The sequence below is a fragment of the Tachypleus tridentatus genome, chromosome 13, assembly GCF_004210375.1.
Source record: "Tachypleus tridentatus isolate NWPU-2018 chromosome 13, ASM421037v1, whole genome shotgun sequence".
In the NCBI taxonomy this organism is placed as follows: Eukaryota; Metazoa; Arthropoda; class Merostomata; order Xiphosura; family Limulidae; genus Tachypleus; species Tachypleus tridentatus.
Genome location: NC_134837.1, coordinates 104445106 through 104465529, shown reverse-complemented (window position 1 = coordinate 104465529; position 20424 = coordinate 104445106). Strand labels below are relative to the sequence as shown.

At 34.4% G+C, this 20424-nt stretch overlaps 1 protein-coding gene across 2 annotated transcripts in view; it reads right to left on the bottom strand.

The window, feature by feature from the left end:
- LOC143237851 (cGMP-dependent 3',5'-cyclic phosphodiesterase-like) overlaps nt 1–19443 on the bottom strand; it is a 77315-nt gene extending 57872 nt beyond the window's left edge. The window contains exons 1-2 of one of the 2 annotated variants that reach the window (XM_076477529.1): nt 19295–19432; nt 932–1053 (exon numbers count right to left, since the gene is read on the bottom strand). The gene's annotated coding sequence lies outside the window, so the exon portion shown is untranslated. Of the gene's footprint in view, nt 1–931; nt 1054–19294 lie in introns of both variants that reach the window. The other variant, XM_076477530.1, reaches the window with a different exon arrangement.
- Nucleotides 19444–20424: the final 981 nt, after the last annotated feature.

The following is a 20424-nucleotide window of genomic DNA, read 5'->3' as shown; positions in this document are numbered from 1 at the left end:
TTTTCCTTCGAACACAGGTATTTAACTGTATTTTGTTCCAGTTCGATAACAAGCAGAATACTTTGCCGTAATATTTCAAGATATGTTCGGACTTACTAAAAACTTCTAATGTTTTATAAGTTCTACGGTGAACGTTACTTTAGAATTAATAATTTTGACACAAAGCAACAACAACTGTTGAAAGTAATTTTAAAATGATATATAAAAGGAACAGCAGTTAGTCAAGAACATTGACTTAATAGTGGGATTTGATCATTAGTTTTTATCGTACTCAGAACCCCAAAGTATGAAGCAGTACTGGAACCACGAATCTTCCTACTCACTAACCCACATGTAGGTATAATGGACGAGCTCATTCCTAATAGTATTTTAGTATGAAAGGGCTCGTGCTAAACTACTAAGAAGAAATAAAAATATAAAAACACGAATAGAGATATTGAAAATGTACAATATGTTACAATTCGTACAGAAAACTATTTAGCTTTATGGTAGTGATGTTTTTGTTTTAACTCAAAACTCAGTTGAGGAAATCCCCGTTATAAAATAGTCAAAACGTTTCTACTAATAATTAGACATTTGATGTTTGAAAACTGAACGTAAAATGATTTCTTAATTGTCTTATCGCACTTAATTTTGGCAACTGTCCTTATTACGAAAACGCACAACTACAAATATTTATTATAATTGTTGCATCAACAATATCTGATAGCACTCCCTCATTATACAAACAAAAAAAATCTGTACCAACAATTTACACTACGCTGACAGTTTACTTTTGTTGCACCAACAATATGTTATGACACTCCAGCATAGGAACAAGAAAAATCTGTACCAACAGCTTACACTACGCTGACAGTTTACTTTTGTTGCACCAATAAAAGGTTATGACACTCCACCATACAAACAAGAAAAATATGTACTAACAACTTACGGTACTCTGACAGTTTCCTTTTGCTGCACTAACAATGCGTAATAACACTCCACCATACATACAAGAGAGATCCGGACATAAAACGCAATGCTGTCCACAATTTGCTATAACAGCTACATTTCCTGCAAAAGTCAAACCATTATTTCGTACGTTATAAGGTCCCAAGCTTCCGTCTACGCAGCTGGGTAACAAAACTTTCAAACAGTCCTTAATCTGCACAATATAAACTAATTTCACACAAAAGTCTCCACATACATCACTGCATAACTATCTACAAAGTATTTTTCTCCCCCGTCCCCTTCATTAATAAGAAACCCCCTTACTTCAGTAGCTAAACTAAGATGTATCATTGAATTTAAGTGATACAATTACTTTGATTCTTTTTATGCGTTATTTGTTTTTTAGCGCAGCGTTCATCTTTAAAAAATGCTTTTTTTACAATGGTAACTAAAGACGTTGTGTGTACGTTCTACATATATATTTTTCATGTATATGCTTAGGATTTTAGCTCTTTCAGAGCTTCCCATTGAAATATTGAACAAAGCAGACATAAGAGGCCACTAATAACATAGGTTTTATTGCTGATGGAACTCTTAAACTAAAGATGTTCATTATGTCTGGTTTATACCGTTTTTATATGTTAGAATAAAATAAAGCTAGAAAGTTATGCTCTTCCCTTTTATTACAGTTACTACTATTAAATATAATAAAAAACAACGTAAATCTAACGTTTCTTTGATATTTCTTTTTTGAATATTGGACAAGAGAACCGAGTTTTCATAGATTGTGTAGATTTAATGATCTCGTTCAAGAGTGGCATCCTCTGACTTGTCCAAACCTGGCTTAGTATATTTTTCTGTTCTTTATTAGGTACTTAAACTTGTACAAGTCCGTTATTTAGACGTTGTATTAGCCTGGTAAAAGTATATTGCCCTGCATGTCAGAGACCCTTCTGTGTTATACTTATTATATAACCCTCGCAAAAAACACATACTCAGTTATTAACTCTATTCTTGCAAGAGGGCGCAACAGAATATTGATTTATAATAAAATGTTAGCTAATTTAACTAATGAGAAAGTACAAAAGGCTTAATCTCCTCATTGTGAAGCAAAATCATCACCTTAGTTTATTTTCCTGTTGACCACTTACCCACTGGTAACCTTCCTATTGTAGCTAATGGTAACTTACTGCTTTTAATGACTTCTATGGTATAAAATTTCTGGAATATATACTAAAATAAAGTCGTAGAAAACAAGTGATTTGTTATGTCACTCATTAATAAACATAAATGGTGTAGAAAAGTATACCAACCTGAGGAATGGGTAAATAGAGGTTAAGACAATTATAAACACAAATCATACTAACCAATACTCGCCATTTGAGTAAATGGCGATAAAGCTTTCGTTTCGGTAAGTTTTCAAAAAGCTATATTAAGGCTATGTGCACATAGCCACCTCTCATTTTGAACTGATGGGCTTGAAGGAAGATTAACAACATTCACCGCTAACTCTTGGGATATTTTTGACTGACTGAAAACTGGAATTTGAGCGTCACTTTTATAGCGCACTAACGGTCCCTAACTAATTTGTCTATTTTTGTGGCAACAAATCGCGAACCATGCACCCTCTGATTCACTACACCTAGAGTTATCAGAAATTTTGATTTCAATTGTAAAACAACAACAACCAAAAATCATATAATGTTTTTTAAAAGAATTATGGTGCAGTATTCAAGCACTAAAACCTTTAGGTAACGAGATGTACAAACACGTTAAACCAATAATGTCATACAAAAACATGTTAGAGTTTTGTGAGACTTTGACGTTTATTTTGAAGAACCTTATAAAGTAATACTTAAATAATTTTAAATTTCCAAATTCAATGAATCACCATCAAAATTCAGGTTATTTCTTTGCTAAAAAAATTACGGTTAATGATTTATCAGTTCTAGTCGGTAATGGTAAGAAATAATAATCCGTAATGACGAGAAAACCCACTTGTAGAGAAAAATATATATGTAAAAATGGCTGGTATGGGCTGAGAAAATTTTATATAGAGGAGCAAACAACGTTTCGACCTTCTTGGGTCATCGTCAGGCTCATACCAGCTGTTTTTACATATATAATGGTATGAAATATATTGAAGCGCGTTTAAAGAAATGCCTAACATCATCAAATAAAAACACCACTAATTAACTGTATTATCATCAGTAACTATAAACGTATCACTAACTAACTGTAGATGTAGACACAGCACATTTTATTTTTAGTACCTTTGTTCTAATTATTGCATCTGCTTCAATCACAATTTTGTTATTCATTTAATCTGTTATTTATATTTACATAAAGATTAGCTTTTCGCTATACTATCTGTAGTCCAACTACAGATTCTATAGCTAAATAGCAACACGTGCAACAACCATTTAACTCAGTATTAAGATAAAGTTACGTTGTAAGAACCGTTTAATGGGCTATTGTTAGTTGTTATACGTAGTTAAGGTGGATTATATAAAGATTTGCGCATACAAGATGCAGTGTTTGTTTGTTGATAAGTGTAAGGCTCTACAATGGGTTATCTTTGTTCCTCTTACTGCGAGTATTGAAACCCGATTTTTAGCAGGATAAGCCTTAGACATAACGCTGATTTCAGACGGTGAATCAGCAATATCTCTTGAACAAAAAACTTGCTTCTATGTCTACAGCGATTTAAATATTAATAAGAGGACTGTTTTGCATTGTTAGCTCAGTACGTGAGTTTAAGACTAATGTAAAAATCCTAAACTGATCGTATACTTGGTGAGATATTGGATTTAAGGCCGAAACTATCGGTAACAGAGAGGCTACCCAGCTTATAAACTGATACATTATTAGTCTTACAAGCTTTTATATAAAGATATATATTATGTATTAGTATTGAAGCCAATGTACTGAATTAACTAAATTAGTCATTGTGTTGAGTTTGCATAGTTTAAACGTATGTAGGTAGTTTCTTTTGTCAGGAGTTATTGCTAATTAGCCTAGTCTGTCGTATAATGCCATAATCGAGAATATTGCACGTCAAATTTGATATATCGCACGTATTAGGTTGTTCAGAAATAAATGTCGGAACTTCCATGATGACATTTCGAAGCTGAATATTGAGTAAGTTATCGTTTGTTGGTTGGTTTAATTCAACTTTTGTCGCTTAAGGTATCTTAATCGTCTGCTGTTTCAACTCCACTCAGAGTAAGTTTTGCAACCCCAAAGGCTACATGGACAAGAAGGAATTTTGTCTAATTTTCTTCTAGGACTTCAAATTTGAACGAAAAGCTACCAAACTACACGGAAAATCAACCAGGCATTCGGCCATGGATTTGTTACTTAACATACAATTCAACGTTGGTTCCAAAGGTTTTAATATGGAGATGAAAGTCTTGAAGACCACGAAGGTCATGGATGAAAACATATTAAAGGAAGCAGTTAAGACAGACCCTCGCACAACAGTACGTGAGCTTGTAGATAAGTTAGGCACAAGCAAATCAAGCATTTCCAACCCCATGAGTGCGACTGAAAAGAATACAGAGTTGGGTAAGTGTGTTCCGCATGAGCTGACAACGAAATCGATGTTATGAGACCTGCTCTACTTTGCTGTTGCGGAACCGAAAAGATCAATTTCTTGAACGGATAGTGACATGCGATGAAAAGTGAATTTTGTACGATAATCGGAAACGATCTGCACAATAGTTCTTTCGCAAAACAGCCCCAGCGCATTTCCCAAAGTCCAAGTTTCACCAAAGGAAAGTCATAGTGACTGTATGGTGGACTGCGGCCGGCATCATTCACTACAACATTTTGAATCCAGGAGAAACAATCACAGCGAACATATATTGTCAAGAATTGACCAAAATGCATCACAAGTTGCATGAGAAACACCAACTCTGGTCAACTGAAGGGGCCATGTTCTTCTTTATGATAATACTCGTCCCCACGTGTAAAGGATGACACTCCAAAAATTGAACGAATTGGGAACCGAGGTTGTGCCTTATTCACCTTATTTCCCAGACTCTTCTCCTACAGATTTTCATATTTTCAATCACTTTGACAACTTTTTGAACAATAAACGCTTTCAAAACCAGGCAGCTGTAGAAGAAACTTTCAGGAAGTTGGCTGACCATACAAATTCTGATTTCTGTAGCAGGGGCATAACAACGTCGTTACACTTTGGCAAAAGTGTGTTAAAGCAAATGGTGCTTACTTTGATTAAAGTATGTTTTACAACCCTGGTTTATACTTTTCCAAACCTCGCAGTTCAAAAATGACATTTATTTCTGGTCAACCTAATATGTTTTTAGTTTAGTTTACAATATAGTATTTCAGCCTACTTTACTGTTTCCGTTTGTTTAATCGTATGTTGCTATAGTTTTGTAAATTCTGTTTAATGTCTTATTCTGATATTAGCTGTACTCATATTCTGTTACTCTGTATAATATACTTTCCAATATTGTATATTAAATGAGTCTGGTTTATTGTACAAAGTTATGTTTCAGTTTAGTAAATAATATTTTAGTCTAATTTACTGTAAACAACGTCAATCTAGTTTATTGTAACACCGAGTAATGTCTTTATATGGTTTACCTGTATAGGCTTGGTGTGATTTCTTAATATTCTAACCAAGCAAATCATTTTCAATGCAAGATATTACTTTTAGTGAGCTTTAAAATTAAATCACTATATTTTTGCCAGGCATTTCTTATGTTAAAAGTATTTCGAGCCTCACTAGTGAAAAAAATATATACACTCATTTAATTCGTTAAAATTCAAAAGAATAAGACGACGAATGTAGAAGCAGTCTACTTCTACAGAACTGTTGGCTCTAGAATTGTCACATATATTCTCATGCCTATTTTAAAAGGTTAACAGCTCATACCACATGTACCCTTATGCCTGTTTTAAAAGGTTCGCAGCTCACGCCACATGTACTCTCATGCCTGTTTTAAAAGGTTTGCAGCTCATGCCTCATGTACTCTCATGCCTGTTTTAAAAGGTTCGCAGCTCACGCCACATGTACTCTCATGCCTGTTTTAAAATATTCACAGTTCACGCCACATGTACTCTCATGCCTGTTTTAAAATATTCACAGTTCACGCCACATGTACTCTCATGCCTGTTTTAAAATATTCACAGCTCACGCCACATGTACTCTCATGCCTGTTTTAAAATATTCACAGTTCACGCCACATGTACTCTCATGCCTGTTTTAAAAGATTCACAGCTCACGCCACATGTACTCTCATGCCTGTTTTAAAATATTCACAGTTCACGCCACATGTACTCTCATGCCTGTTTTAAAATATTCACAGTTCACGCCACATGTACTCTCATGCCTGTTTTAAAATATTCACAGTTCATGCCACATGTACTCTCATGCCTGTTTTAAAATATTCACAGTTCATGCCACATGTACTCTCATGCCTGTTTTAAAAAATTCACAGCTTATCATGTATAACTTCTCCTTATTTCCTCACTTGTTATTACGTATAATATTACAAGAAAAATTTTAATCACTGCTAAGTGACAAGCAATTAAATATGATTGCTTTTCATCTGCAAGTTATTTTTGATAAACCATTTTAACATTCGAGACAGCTCACTTACAGTCTGATTAAAGTTCTAAACGTTTCTGACCATTCGTAAAGCAGGAGTCAGTTGTCACAGTTATTTTAGTGTGCTATCCTGAGAACAATGCATAATATGACTGGTTCTAAATATTTTGGTGTGTTTTTTAAAATTCCCATTTTATTTGACTTTGCCAGAGAAGATAATAGTAATTCGGGTGAAATTTGGTATTTTAACTATAAATGGCCCCATATGCGACACATCGTTTGAACCTTGAAGTCTGACCCAACTGTTAAGTCTTAGCAGTCCCTTATTTAGAACTGTGGACCAGAAAGACAGCAGTACTTGTACCCGAAAAGTAGAATTGGCTGTTATTTTTGTAGTATACCAAAAATCGTAAGTACAAAACGTATGGAACTGCATATTGCTATCTATAACTTTGTGGATTTCAACTAAATATCTAGACGAAGTTTTGGAAAACTCTTAGTACATTATGCACTGAGTAATGATTAGTGACGACTAGTAATTCCATTTTATTTGTTTTTGTGAGTGTGCGTAATTGCAAAGCATACTTTATACAGGGCATAGAGTACATTTCACGTAGATGAAGACGATATTTTCAGACATGTTGGAAATACATTTAACATACATAGTTTGTTTTCGAATTTCACGCAAAGCTAGACGAGGGCTATGTGCACTAGCTGTTCCTAATTTATTAGTGTAAGACTATAGGGAAGGCAGCTAGTTATCACCACCCACCGCCAACGCTTGGGCTACTCTTTTACCAACGAATAGTGGGAATGACCATCACATTATAACGCTCCATGACTGAAAGGGCGAGTTGAGTGCTTTACCCACTTGGCCATGCCGGACCTAATACATATCGAACACCTTGTTTTTGAATTAATGTTGATAAGAACACCCAATTCTCAACGTAATGATTCACATAAATGTTAGTAAACGTCTATGTTTTAAGACCATTCGATATTTCATTAATTTACTGAATGACGACAATTTTTTGACGAACATCGTTAGTGTCTTATAATTGTGAAAAGTTCTAATGAGTGTCGTTATTGTAATTCTCGGAAAAAGGACTAAATTAAAATGAATGTGAGAAGGAAAAATAAAAAAGGAACTTGTTTTAAAATGTATTAATTTACTAAAAAATGGTGAAAAAATATGCAAAACATTGTCGTTTATCTTAAATATATTTCAAGCCTTGCCAGTTTGAGCAGAAAAGTTACGATCATCTAATCTATTAAGGGTCAAAAAACGAATAAAAGTATCAGAAACCCCTACCGCCTCTATGGTTTTCTTCTAAATATGGATTGATTGCATATAAAAAATCTTAATATGAATTAACTGCATCAAAGATAATTTTCTTAATTTATGAATCTTTTTAATAAACTAACTCTGGGAAGAGTTGTTTATCTGTACACGCGGCATAGAAAGGGTTAAAGCTAGAGAATAAAACGTTATTGTATCATATTGTATCCGTTCGTAACATTATCGTAAAATCGGAAATTTTGAAAAAAAGATACGAGAAATAATTATCTTGATTTCAGAGTTATACACTTTGGTTCATATAAGTTAAGTGTAACTGAGATAGATCGTGATTTCAGAGTGTATATTTGGTTCATATAATTTAAGTGTACCTGAGATAGATCGTGATTTCAGAGTGTATATTTGGTTCATATAAGTTAAGTGTACCTGAGATAGATCGTGATTTTAGAGTGTATATTTGGTTCATATAAGTTAAGTGTACCTGAGATAGATCGTGATTTCAGAGTGTATATTTGGTTCATATAAGTTAAATGTACCTGATTTCAGAGTGTATGTTTGGTTCATATAAGATAAATGCACCTGAAACAGATCGTGATTTCAGAGTGTATGTTTGGTTCATATAAGATAAATGCACCTGAAACAGATCGTGATTTCAGAGTGTATATTTGGTTCATATAAGTTAAGTGTACCTGAGATAGATCGTGATTTCAGAGTGTATATTTGGTTCATATAAGTTAAATGTACCTGATTTCAGAGTGTATGTTTGGTTCATATAAGAGAAATGTACCTGACATAGATCGTGATTTCAGAGTGTATATTTGATTCACATAAGTTAAATGTACCTGAGATAGATCGTGATTTCAGAGTGTATATTTGGTTCATATAAGTTAAGTGTACCTGAGATAGATCGTGATTTCAGAGTGTATGTTTGGTTAATATAAGATAAATGTACCTGAGATAGATCGTAATTTCAGAGTGTATATTTGGCTCATATAAGTTAAATGTACCTGAGTTAGCTCCCATAGCTATGAATTATATAGAAAAAGAGTGTGTGATATTTTTTGTATAGGAAAGCCACACCGAATTATTTGCTCTGTCCATCGATCGGAATCGAACTCCTGACTTGAACACTGTAAATCCGTAGACTTACTGCTGTCCCGGTATATAGCGGACTATATAGCGAAAGATCAAAGAATAACGTGAACTTTATAGCTCAAAGTCTATGAGTTTAAAGATTATATGCATGCAAATTGCCATACGACAGATACTAGCTCACTTTAAGCATAACACTTAAGGAATGTAGTTTTGACACCTTGTTATCAGTTTACCTTGCCTGAAGGTACAGATCATTCAAAAGCGCTCTGTATTCGGAGATTATATTACATGTAGAAAACCCAAAAGGTAAAGATAACTTGAATACTATAGATCTCACTGCTGTAACGTAAGACTGCTTCCAAGTATTTTGTTCGTAGTAAGTAGAATTATATTTTTGCGTACCAGTTGCTTTGCGCCAATAAACGCCAACCAACCAACTTTTCCGCGTCAAACGTTTCCACAGATAAAATTACTTCTAAGTTGGCCGTGATGTAATTGTGAACCTTATAGAAGGAGATAAAGAAATTAGTTAACCAGATAACACAACCCTCGTGATTATTATTAAAAACTATATAGAAGACTCAAAAAGTATATCAGCTACATAACACAAACCTCATATAATACTAAAGTTATCATATTATAAGATCTCACTGTTCATTTACACAGAAAGCTCACAGACTGTGATTCCCTTTTCAGATTTAAAATACTTTACAGTGGTTTTGTCTCAGACTGTCGATCGGATGATAGTTACCCACACATTTCGAACTTGTAATGTAAAAGCCCAGTCTGAAATATTTAGCATTTTCAATTTGAATCGCATCTTATGCGATACATGGGCTAAACAGCCAAGATTTTTGGCTTGATCTTACCTAATTTAGAACTGTTGACCAGATGGATAGAAGCCAGTCAGCACCACCTACTACCTGTTTGACTCTCTTTTAAGTCTAGATTGATTACATTTACATAATCCGCCTACAGCTGAAAGTGCGGAACGTATTCAGCGGCGTTTCACAGGTTCGAACCTAGGATCTTTTGTTTTGCTTATTCTATTTTTCATGTTGAGTTTCTTCAACTTTGATGATTTTTCCTGAACAGGGCGATTACATGTTTAATTATTTGATATTTCTAATATTTTAGTAATTACTAAAGTTGTCTGTACAGTATTCCCCTTTTATAATATTTAAATTAATCAGTAACTCGAGAACTTGTCTAAAAGAGCTTTAAGAAGTAAAGCGCGTTCAAAGGATCGTGCAACCACATACTAAGCCTAATCAATACGATGTGTTACAATCTCCAGACGAGACAGGGTATTTCTTAATAAACATGATAAAACTCCCAAATTTTCGAAAAATTATTTTGCTAGAAGATGTAAAAATTAACGTAAGGAAAAGCGTTCCTTGAAATTGCTATCTGTATATTCCATATTACAGTGTTTACAAATCTTTATTTTTACAATCGAAATTTATTAAGTGAACGATTTTATGGAGCACAAAAAACAATGATGCAATTCGTGTTGATTTACTATATAACCAAGATATACTAATAAAAACAAAGTAGCTTTCAACACTAAAAACTGTGCAATTGCTGTAAACAGTTGTTTGCTTTGCACTGCACAGGTCTTTCTTATTTGTAGTTAGTTGGATAATAATTCGAACAAAGTTATTTTTTTTACATCACTGCCCCAAATATTATAGTCTCCGTAATGTTCACTTCTTGCTTCTCAAACGATCAATGTAAGAGGGTAAATGCAAAAATCGATCAATAGCTTTACAGTTCAGAAATTTTTCAGGAGAGTTTGTTGTTACTAACAGACACATTTTCTAAATCATTTCGTCATGGTCATTAAAATTATCCAACCCAATGTGTAGAAACTATAATTAAAGTCTATCTGAAACTCAATTCCTGAAAGTGATTTTTTTGAAAAATAACAGAATAATGAAACAAATCTATATTTGGCAATGTGCCAAAATCTATTTTTTCCTTTGTTTTTAAAGATAGGAATTTTTCTTTGTGTATGTTACAAGCACACCGCGTCATTTCAACCAATAATATTTTACCGTACTACTCTTCAATAAATCTAAACTCCACAGGAATACACGAAGAAGTCGTTTAACGCTTCCTATATATCCAGTTTTTTTTTAGTATAAAGAAAACCCAACAAAAACGTCAACTATCTTTCATGTCAAAATGCTCATTTCAATGACTGGTTTTCTTTAAAAAAATTAAAATAAAAGAGGTAGGCACAACTAACAGATGCTGTCATTTCGACAACATTGATTGAAACATCTTAACATTCACTAATGATTTATTTTACCAATCTAATTCTCAGTGTTACCACAAATATAAAATTATTTTACCATTTATTTTACAATTTAGTTCCACCAAGCAATGTAAGGCAGAGAATACATTACTACATGAACAGAACACCTAAATGTTTGATTGGTAATAGTAAGAATTTGAAAACATGTACTGAAATTTTATAAAATGGAATAAAGTTGTAATTTTTGTGCTTCCTAACGGCGAAACTACGAGGCCTATACTGTCCACTCCCAGGTTTCACTAAGTCAAGCAATTCTGACTTACCTATGCTATACTTTTACATTTCTCAAACCTAGGCAACTCTATCTGATCTCTATCTCCGTTGCATCAAACATGCTCGCCCTTTCATCCGTGGGAATACAATAATGTGATGATAAATCCCACTATTCGTTGGCAAAAGGGTAGCCCAAGAGTTGGCGGTGGGTGGTGATGACTGACTGTCTTCCCTCTAGTCTTACATTGCTAAATAAGGAACGGCTAGCGTAGATAGCTCTCGTGTAGCCTTGCGTAAAATTTAAAACAAACAATTTGACCCATACCGTACTTCTCAGTTTCACAAACTCAGGCAACACTACCTGAACCATACCGTACTTCTCAGTTTCAAAAAACCAAGCAACTCTACCTGACCTATACTGTACTTCTCAGTTTCACAAACCCAGGCAACACTACCTGACCCATACCGTATTTCTCAGTTTCAAAAAACCAAGCAACTCTACCTGACCTATACTGTACTTCTCAGTTTCACAAACCCAGGCAACCAACTCCACCTGGTCCCAACTGTACTTTGTTTCAATAATTTCTTTTTGAATTACGCGCAAAGCTACACGAGAGCTTGTTTGTTTGTTTTTGAATTTTGCACAAAGCTACTCGAGGGCTATCTGTGCTAGCTGTCCCTAATTTAGCAGTGTAAGACTGGAGGGAAGGCAGCTAGTCATCACCACCCACCGCCAACTCTTGGGCTACTCTTTTACTACCGAATAGTGGGACTGACCGTCACATTATAACGTCCCCACGGCTGAAAGGATGAGCATGTGTGGTGAGACCGGGATTCGAACCTGCGACCCTCGGATTACGAGTCGAACGTCTTAAACCACCTGGCCATGCTGGGCCCTTTGTTTCAATAAACGCACCAAGGAATTTCGTGTCAGTCGTTATTCGATTTGTAATTTTTATTTGGACTGGTAAGTTCATTATAAATATCTTTCAGTTGCAAGTACGTGTAATATGTATAGTTTATATAGTTGTTCTTTGACATCCATTTTCCAACTGGTGCTGGACAGAAGAAAAATGTTTGGGGAAATTCCTTTTTTTAAGTCGTATAATAAAACACAGTTATATCATAAGTTTAATAAATTTGGAGCCATTTACAAAGTATCACATAGAAGCCGCAACTAAGAATTTTCCTTGTTAACCTGTAATTAAAACTTTAAAAAAGTTTTTGATAGGTTATGATTGTAAGGAGAAGTCAGCACTTTATTACTCTGAACTCTTAAGACTGGGCAGTTTGACATAGTTCATTCAACAGTCGTCGATGCATACACGAAAATTTGATTTGATTTGTTTCGAATATTTGCGCAAAGATACACAAAGGCCAACTTACCAACTCTTCTTAATTTTGAATTGGAGAGAAGGAAATACTTAAGCTGCTTAAATGAAATATAACTAGATTTGACAGGCACTCACGATCATGTTTTTTTGTGTGTTTACTCAACAAGTTGTGAACCATAGATCCTCGGATCCTCAGTTAAGCAGACTAACCATCAGGTCGCATACAGAAGAATCTGATTAAATGCTAGTTGTATGATTCCATACAGAGAACGTAGTACAAAGTTTTTGTTTGTTTTTGTAGTTAAGCACAAAACTACACTATGGGCTATCTGTTCTCTACCAACCATCGGTATCGAAACCTGTTTTATAGCGTTGTAAGTCCACCGACATATTACTGTGCCACTGGAGAACAATACAAAGAGTATTTTCCCAATGTTTGAAGATAAAAACTCTCTGTCAGTGTGTTTTACGAAATAATTTGTCTCTCCATTTATTATTATTTTATGTTTAACTGACAGTAACCATAAAGAATTAATAACTGAGCGACTGATGTTTTTGGCATAAAGTTCTTCCACTAAAATTACCCACTTGTATAATCGTAAAATCTTAACTGGTTGTCTCAAATTAAAGTTATATAATAATCGTTTTACAACGTTTCTCATAAACAGTTACATGGAAGTAACAATTAACGAAAAATTATGGAGGATTTTGGATTACCTGTCACTTTTTTTTTTAAGTATCTACAAAATGTTGAAATATGAATTTCTTTTTAGTTACAGAAATACGACCATAATGAACAATTAAATATTTTACTTAAAATATTGCTAAGTATAAAAGGTGGTTTTATGGTTTTTTTCTAGATGACTTCATAGACTCCTATTTGCTTTCTAACAGTATTCAGCATACGTACATCCTTCTTTGTATTTTAAGTATTTTCTGGGGACAATAAAGAGAAGCGACTCTTTGAATTTAATATTGATTTGTTCGTAACATCACGAAATTTAGGGAGAACGAATTAAAAAGAAGAACAATTATCATATGATCAAGAGTTCTCGAGAGAATTCTACTGTATTTTATAACGTACATTCTTTATTATGACGGTCTTTTATAGCGTATAGTCTATATGCAAATACACAAACTGAACTTTGGCATTAATTTTCAGTGTCTATTCTACAGTAATATCATCCTTAACATACTGTGTTTCTTTAAAAAAACGCACAAGAAATGTTACTGATAATTTGTTAACCAAAGGTTCAAAAATACTTTTCAGTAAGTTTTGATGAAATAACCTGAAATAAGACACAATACTCAAATATTCAAAGTCAGCCAGTGTTTGAGATATGTTGTTAATGAACTTTCATAACAAACACATACACATGCATATATATCTATGTGCGACACATTCACACAACACAGATATATAAACATACCAGCTAGAGTACCTGTCCGTTGGAAGGTGAAATAGAGCTAATATGTAAAAGAAAAAAGGATAGGAAATTATGCTTCCATATTTTCTTAACATAATCAAGATTAAATGTGCAATAATAACGCATAAATGTACTAATAATGCAAAGAAAGATACACTGTTTTCAAGAACTAAATTAATATTAAATTAGATGGGGGTCTAACCCCCATATATCCTCTATCACTGTGGCAAGTTGTACCGATTTGGTAGTTTTTCTAAAAATTACACATGAAATTATATGGAAATCTAACCTTTCTCATGCCATTACTGTGTCAAGCTGAATGTTGTTTGATCAAGAAATATGGAAACGAATAAGGAACAGATACACATATACATATATTTAAATTTATTTGTATAGAAGATGGGACGTCCAACTGCCATCCCTTTGGTGACCTTTCTCATGTCATTCTATATCATTGTATCAAGTTTCATTCTGATTGAAAAACATGAGGAGCCCTCTCATCCACTCTTTTCTGATAATGAAACGATTAAAAAGCCATTCTATAGCAACACAATATAGTTAATTTCATTTCTTTATTTTTCTGGATTCTGTTCATATACACGTGCTGTAGTTTTGGGAAAACCAGCCTTTCTCTAGAACATATTTTTTGAGTGTCATTGTAGCAATCAGAATACTTTTGAAATGTATTTTATCGCGTCATAGCAATTGCTATTTTTTCGAGTGTGTTTATTGTGTTGTAACAACCGTTATCATTAAAACAATAAATAAATGACAACCAGTGTTAAAATTGATACACAATTTAAAACATTCATAAAATGTGGACTCTATATGTTTCGACTTCATGAGCAGGAGCGAACTTGCAAAACATATGCTAACATTTTTCAAATGTGGTTTGTTAAGTTGTAATAATTAGTGAAAAATATTTGGATACATTTTACTGTATTGCAACAATTGATAATTATTTAACAATGCTGTTATAGTCACACATTTCTATTGTGTGTGTGTGTTGGCAATTGATAACACATTCTAATTGGAATTTACTGTGTTGTAATACTAATAAACATATTTTGAAGGGACATTATAGTGCTATAAGAATATGGCGCCAACCAGGCTTATTATAACACACAATCAGTAGAGTTACAGAAGGTACAGCACCTTCTTCCCATATATTAAACATGTTTTTAAATCTTTAAATGGTACATTAAGCAGAAATTGCTTATTCGACTTTGTAGTAAATAGCTTCTAAAAATTATTCTCATAACTGCTAAAAACATGCAAATGAAATAGGTCAAAATTGTAATTTTTAATTTTTACCTAAGAAGTTCTGCTTATTGGATAATTTAGTACAAATGAACATAATTTGTCACAAGTTAATGCAAAAATCGTTTTGATTTATGCTGTGGTTTTGAGTAAGGGATAATCGATTAAAAATCTTTACCCAGTACAGATTAAAAACATCTGCATTGATTACTAAGTTTGGTAGGAATAACCTGCAAGTGTTTCAAGAACTGTGTCCATGCATAACTTAAAGGTAACTAACTAAAGTTAGCACCACTCTTGAAACTAAAGGAGGCAATTAACTGAATCTACTAACAAACTACCTCCCTCTGTATCTAAATGATAACGTTATAATGTTAATGAAAGAGGTAAAAACATTAAGTTATTTATAACATTTCCATGCATAAGCTGAAACGAGAACCCGAATCCACTGTGCCTTCCCCTCCCATATAGTTTTCTAACCTCACTAACTTGAATTGAGTTTATGGCTCAAACTAACGATCCTTTCCTAAACAGATAAAGGCTACAAAAACGAATTTGGTTACTATAAAAGTTAAAACAGTTAAAGTGAACATTGAAGATTATATTCACACAAATTTTACTTGTGTTCACTTCTTATTTCTGTCTTACCTCGTCCCTTATATTAACTGTCAAAACTTTTCTAGGGTAATATGTTTCCGTCTGCCGAAAGCAGGCACAATTCTAACAAGCTTGACTTACTTCCAAATTTCCCCTTCCCACCACATATTTGTTCCAACGCCCATGGTAACAGGAAGAAGAGGGAATGACAGGCAGTCACGCTAAAGTCGCTTCCTTGCTATCAAGGCCACAGGTACTGATGTACAGTCAAAATAAAACAAAAATAGAGCTTCAAGAAAAGCAATGGTCCAGTACAAGGGAGAAGAAATCACATGGTTCTGATAATATTGTATGTCTAGTTTTTTAGAAATCCTATCCTAAGTATGTTGTTTCTAGCATCTTTGTTTGTTGTTGTTTCTTATGAAAGAACATAAGACCAAACAGTGCAACGAAACATCAAGGAGAACTTGCTGCGCATACTGGAATACCTTGAGTGTAGAAACAGTAAGCCTATATTCGAAACTCAACTTGAATGACACGTCATCTAAGTGGAAATGATAGCTCCTAAAATCGTATGAGTCGGAATAGAAATATATGTTGTTGCTTTCCAAAAGAAGTTTTAATTTTGACCGAAACAGTCGTTAAATATTGATTGCTACACATTTCCAATTTCGTAATAGATTTGACTTTTCTGTATCTTGCTATGAGGGATACAAATTACATATTTAGCTATTTGAATGAAGTATCGACTGAGATAATTTAGAAAGCACACTTGGAAAGTTAATTATCATCTTAAAAATTTTATTCAGTTTTGAATTATCACATTACAGGTCTAACCTTCCTGCATGGCATGCTACAGTGATAGTAGTAGCTGTGCTATAAATTTTACATTTTGTGAAAAAAACACAATCAAAATGTTACAGAAACTCTCAATGTCAAATTGTTTACAAGTTGTATGTCTTTAACAGATTCCCTTTTAATACGTTAAATACTGCTTATACATTTTCTTTTAGAGATTTATGGCAATTACGTATTCATATGGTTAGAATCTGTACCAACTTGTGAATGTTCTGTATTGCTAGAATGACAGGATAAAGATGCAACGTATGAAATGTTGTGTTTGGCATGTAATCGTATCTCTCGCTGGGAGAAAGCAAACCTTCAGATTAACGCTGCTAAACTCATGGGCTCGATTCCCCTCCGGCCCGGCATGGCCAAGCGTGTTAATGTATACGACTTGTAATCTGAGGGTCGCGGGTTTGCATCCCCGTCGCGCTAAACATGCTCGCCCTTTCAGCCGTGGGGGCGTTATATGTAACGGTCAATCCCACTATTCGTTGGTAAAAGAGTAGCCCAAAAGTTGGCGGTGGGTGGTGATGACTAGCTGCCTTGCCTCTAGTCTTACACTGCTAAATTAGGGACGGCTAGCACAGATAGTCCTCGAGTAGCTTTGTGCGAAATTCAAAAAACAAACAAACATCGATTCCCCTCGGTCAGATGTGGCTTTGTTATAAAAATACTCGGACACAAACACATACATACAATTAAAATATACTCTTCAAAAAAAGGAAACGCAAAAGGCAAAATATGAGACAAATTGTTAACAAGTTTATGTCGGGTAGTTCTGTATGACATGTGTGAAACTTTGCACATTCACTGCTGAACATCCAAAGTCTGCAAAGGCGAAGTCCACGCTCACTAGGTGAAGTTTAACGTCACTCAACGTCAATAACGAATATGCCCCCCGTGAGCATCAATAACTGCTTGGCATCTCCTGCCTATGGAAGCGATGAAATGACGAATCACATCCTGTGTAATGGCTGTCCACTCAGCCTGCAAAGCTGCTGCAAGTTGAGGTAGAGTCTGCAGTTGAGGTTGTCGCCGTCGCAGACGTCGGTCTAACTCGTCCCAAAGATGTTCGATGGGGTTTACATCTGGTGATCTGGAGGGCCAGGAAAGAACGTTGATGTTGTGGTGTCTCAAGAAGACAGTGGTGAGTCGGGCTGTGTGAGGACAGGCGTTGTCATGTTGAAAAACGTCGTTGACGTTCACCATGATGGGTTGCACATGGGGCCTAAGAATCTCGTCGACGGTTGCGTAAGGTCTGATCGGAAATTCTACGCAGCCCTGGTATGGTTGAGGCAGTAGACGTCGCAGTGGTGGTCCTATCCCGAATGTGACCAATGGCGTTGTTGCGTTGTGGTTCAGTCAGTCTAGGCGTAACTGTATTGCGTGTCGGTGGCTTAACACTGAGCTATGGAAACCGAGAACCCGTCACTTTTATAGGGATTTTGAACATGTTGCACTTGCAGAAATGCGGACCTCTCAAACAAATTTATTGGACACGCATGCGTTTTGGCGAAAAATCCGATGTTTTCTTCCGTTTTCAAAGTGCACAACTTTTATCGTCATTTTGGTCTGATAATCAGTGCCTTAACACGTGTAACATCACATACTCTGAGCTTGTAACGTTATCACATATATTTCTCTTTATAATAACAAAAATATCTCTTTTGCGTTTCTTGTTTTAAAGAGTATACTTGCATAGTAATTATAATGTTAAGCAACCACGTGATGTACTTAATATTAGGATTAAATAAAGTCTAGCATTTTCGCTAAATAGATGTTTAATTTTAGACGTTTGTTCACGTAAAATATCTGAGCTTGACGTTTCAACATTTTGATGTCAAATGAAAATCCTAGGTTTATCTTTCCCAAAACTTCTTTTGTATATGAAGTTTAATCTCTGAAACTCTTTGTTTTTCTTTCTCTTCGTTTTATATAACAATTAACTATCTTTTCACTACTTATCACACACAGTTTGGCTAGCTGGTTACGTAACTAATGTAATAGAATTCCAGTGAATTATTATAACATCGGTTCTAATAAAATTAAACATTAATGTCTTTGCAAACGCGTGTGTGTGTTTTTCTTATAGCAAAGCCACATCAGACTATCTGCTGAAACCACAGAGAGGAATCGAACCCTCCTCCTCTCAAACGAAAAAAAAACAAACAAAATCTTCCCTTTTCTTAATGTGAAATCAATAAATTATTTATTGAATCAAATGAATAACTTACCTAGTACACATGCACTTAAAAATTGTACTGTGTCGATACTAGTATATATTCACATTACATCTTTGCTTAATCGTAATGTTTTTCGCTTGAAATTCAGATCAAAATTAATCAGTGATTTAGTAATACTGCTGAAATCATTGAATACACTATCCTTGCCTACCTTTTATTCCTGTTTATTTCGTACAGATTTTCACATAAATACCAACATCGCACAAACGTTTTGACACGTCTCCTGGTCACTACAATAAAATAGCACTTGATGGTCTGGAATCTCTCTACATGCACTAAGCGAACGAACACGAATGATGCAGTCTTCTGAACGATGTGCCACTAACAGCAGTGGATAAAAGCCCGGAACTGGACTTTTCCAATATAGCCATACAGGGGAGAATGGTAGAGTGAATTAAAAACATTGCACTTCCGACTTCGTTGACAAAGTTGAAAGACTCCCAGTTATTATGCACAATTAAACTAGTTGGTCATTTTACCGTTTGTTTTTCATAACATGATATTTATTTATATCACTTACAATGGCCTGAAACATTTGAACTGATAATCAAGGCTGGATTAAGGGTTTTATTGGCTCTAGGCTTGTCAACTTAGAGAAGACCTCTCGTGACAGAAATGCGTTGTAGTCATGGCTTGAGTGTGAGACTAAAGGTTCCAGCCCGGTAAGTTCATGTCTTAATCCGAGGTTGCTAATAATGATTTAAAAAATATAGAAAAAATTAAATTTTTTTTTTCTGTTATTCAGGAAACTTCATACTTAATGAACGAGAACTGAGGCATTTGCATTTTATATTATAAAGGCTATCTACTGTCGTACGGCCATATTGAATGTAGCCAACTAATCGGTATTACTCTGTATCATATCATCCATGCTATGAGACTGACTATCATTTTTATAACGCACCCATAACTTCAACTGCTTGGAATATTTGTGGTATAGTAGAGCTTTACGGACAAGAGGAGCAAACTGCACTTCGAGGATTGAAATAAACATTACTTTTTTTTAAATGTGTAATTAGTTATAGAGCTACATCACGTGGTAATGTCTTGATATTTTTGGTTGAAGTAGTTAGATTTGGGGATGTTGGGTTTTATGAATAATTTCTAAAAACTGAATTTTAAATAAAAATTACAAATTTTAAACTTAAATAACTGTGATCTAATTTTTAAGAATTAGAGATTTATCCGAGTTTATAGCTCTAAAGTACACACATGTATGTAAAGAGTATAGAATTTATCCACTTACTATGATTTCCTAACAACAATCACGTTCTACTCATC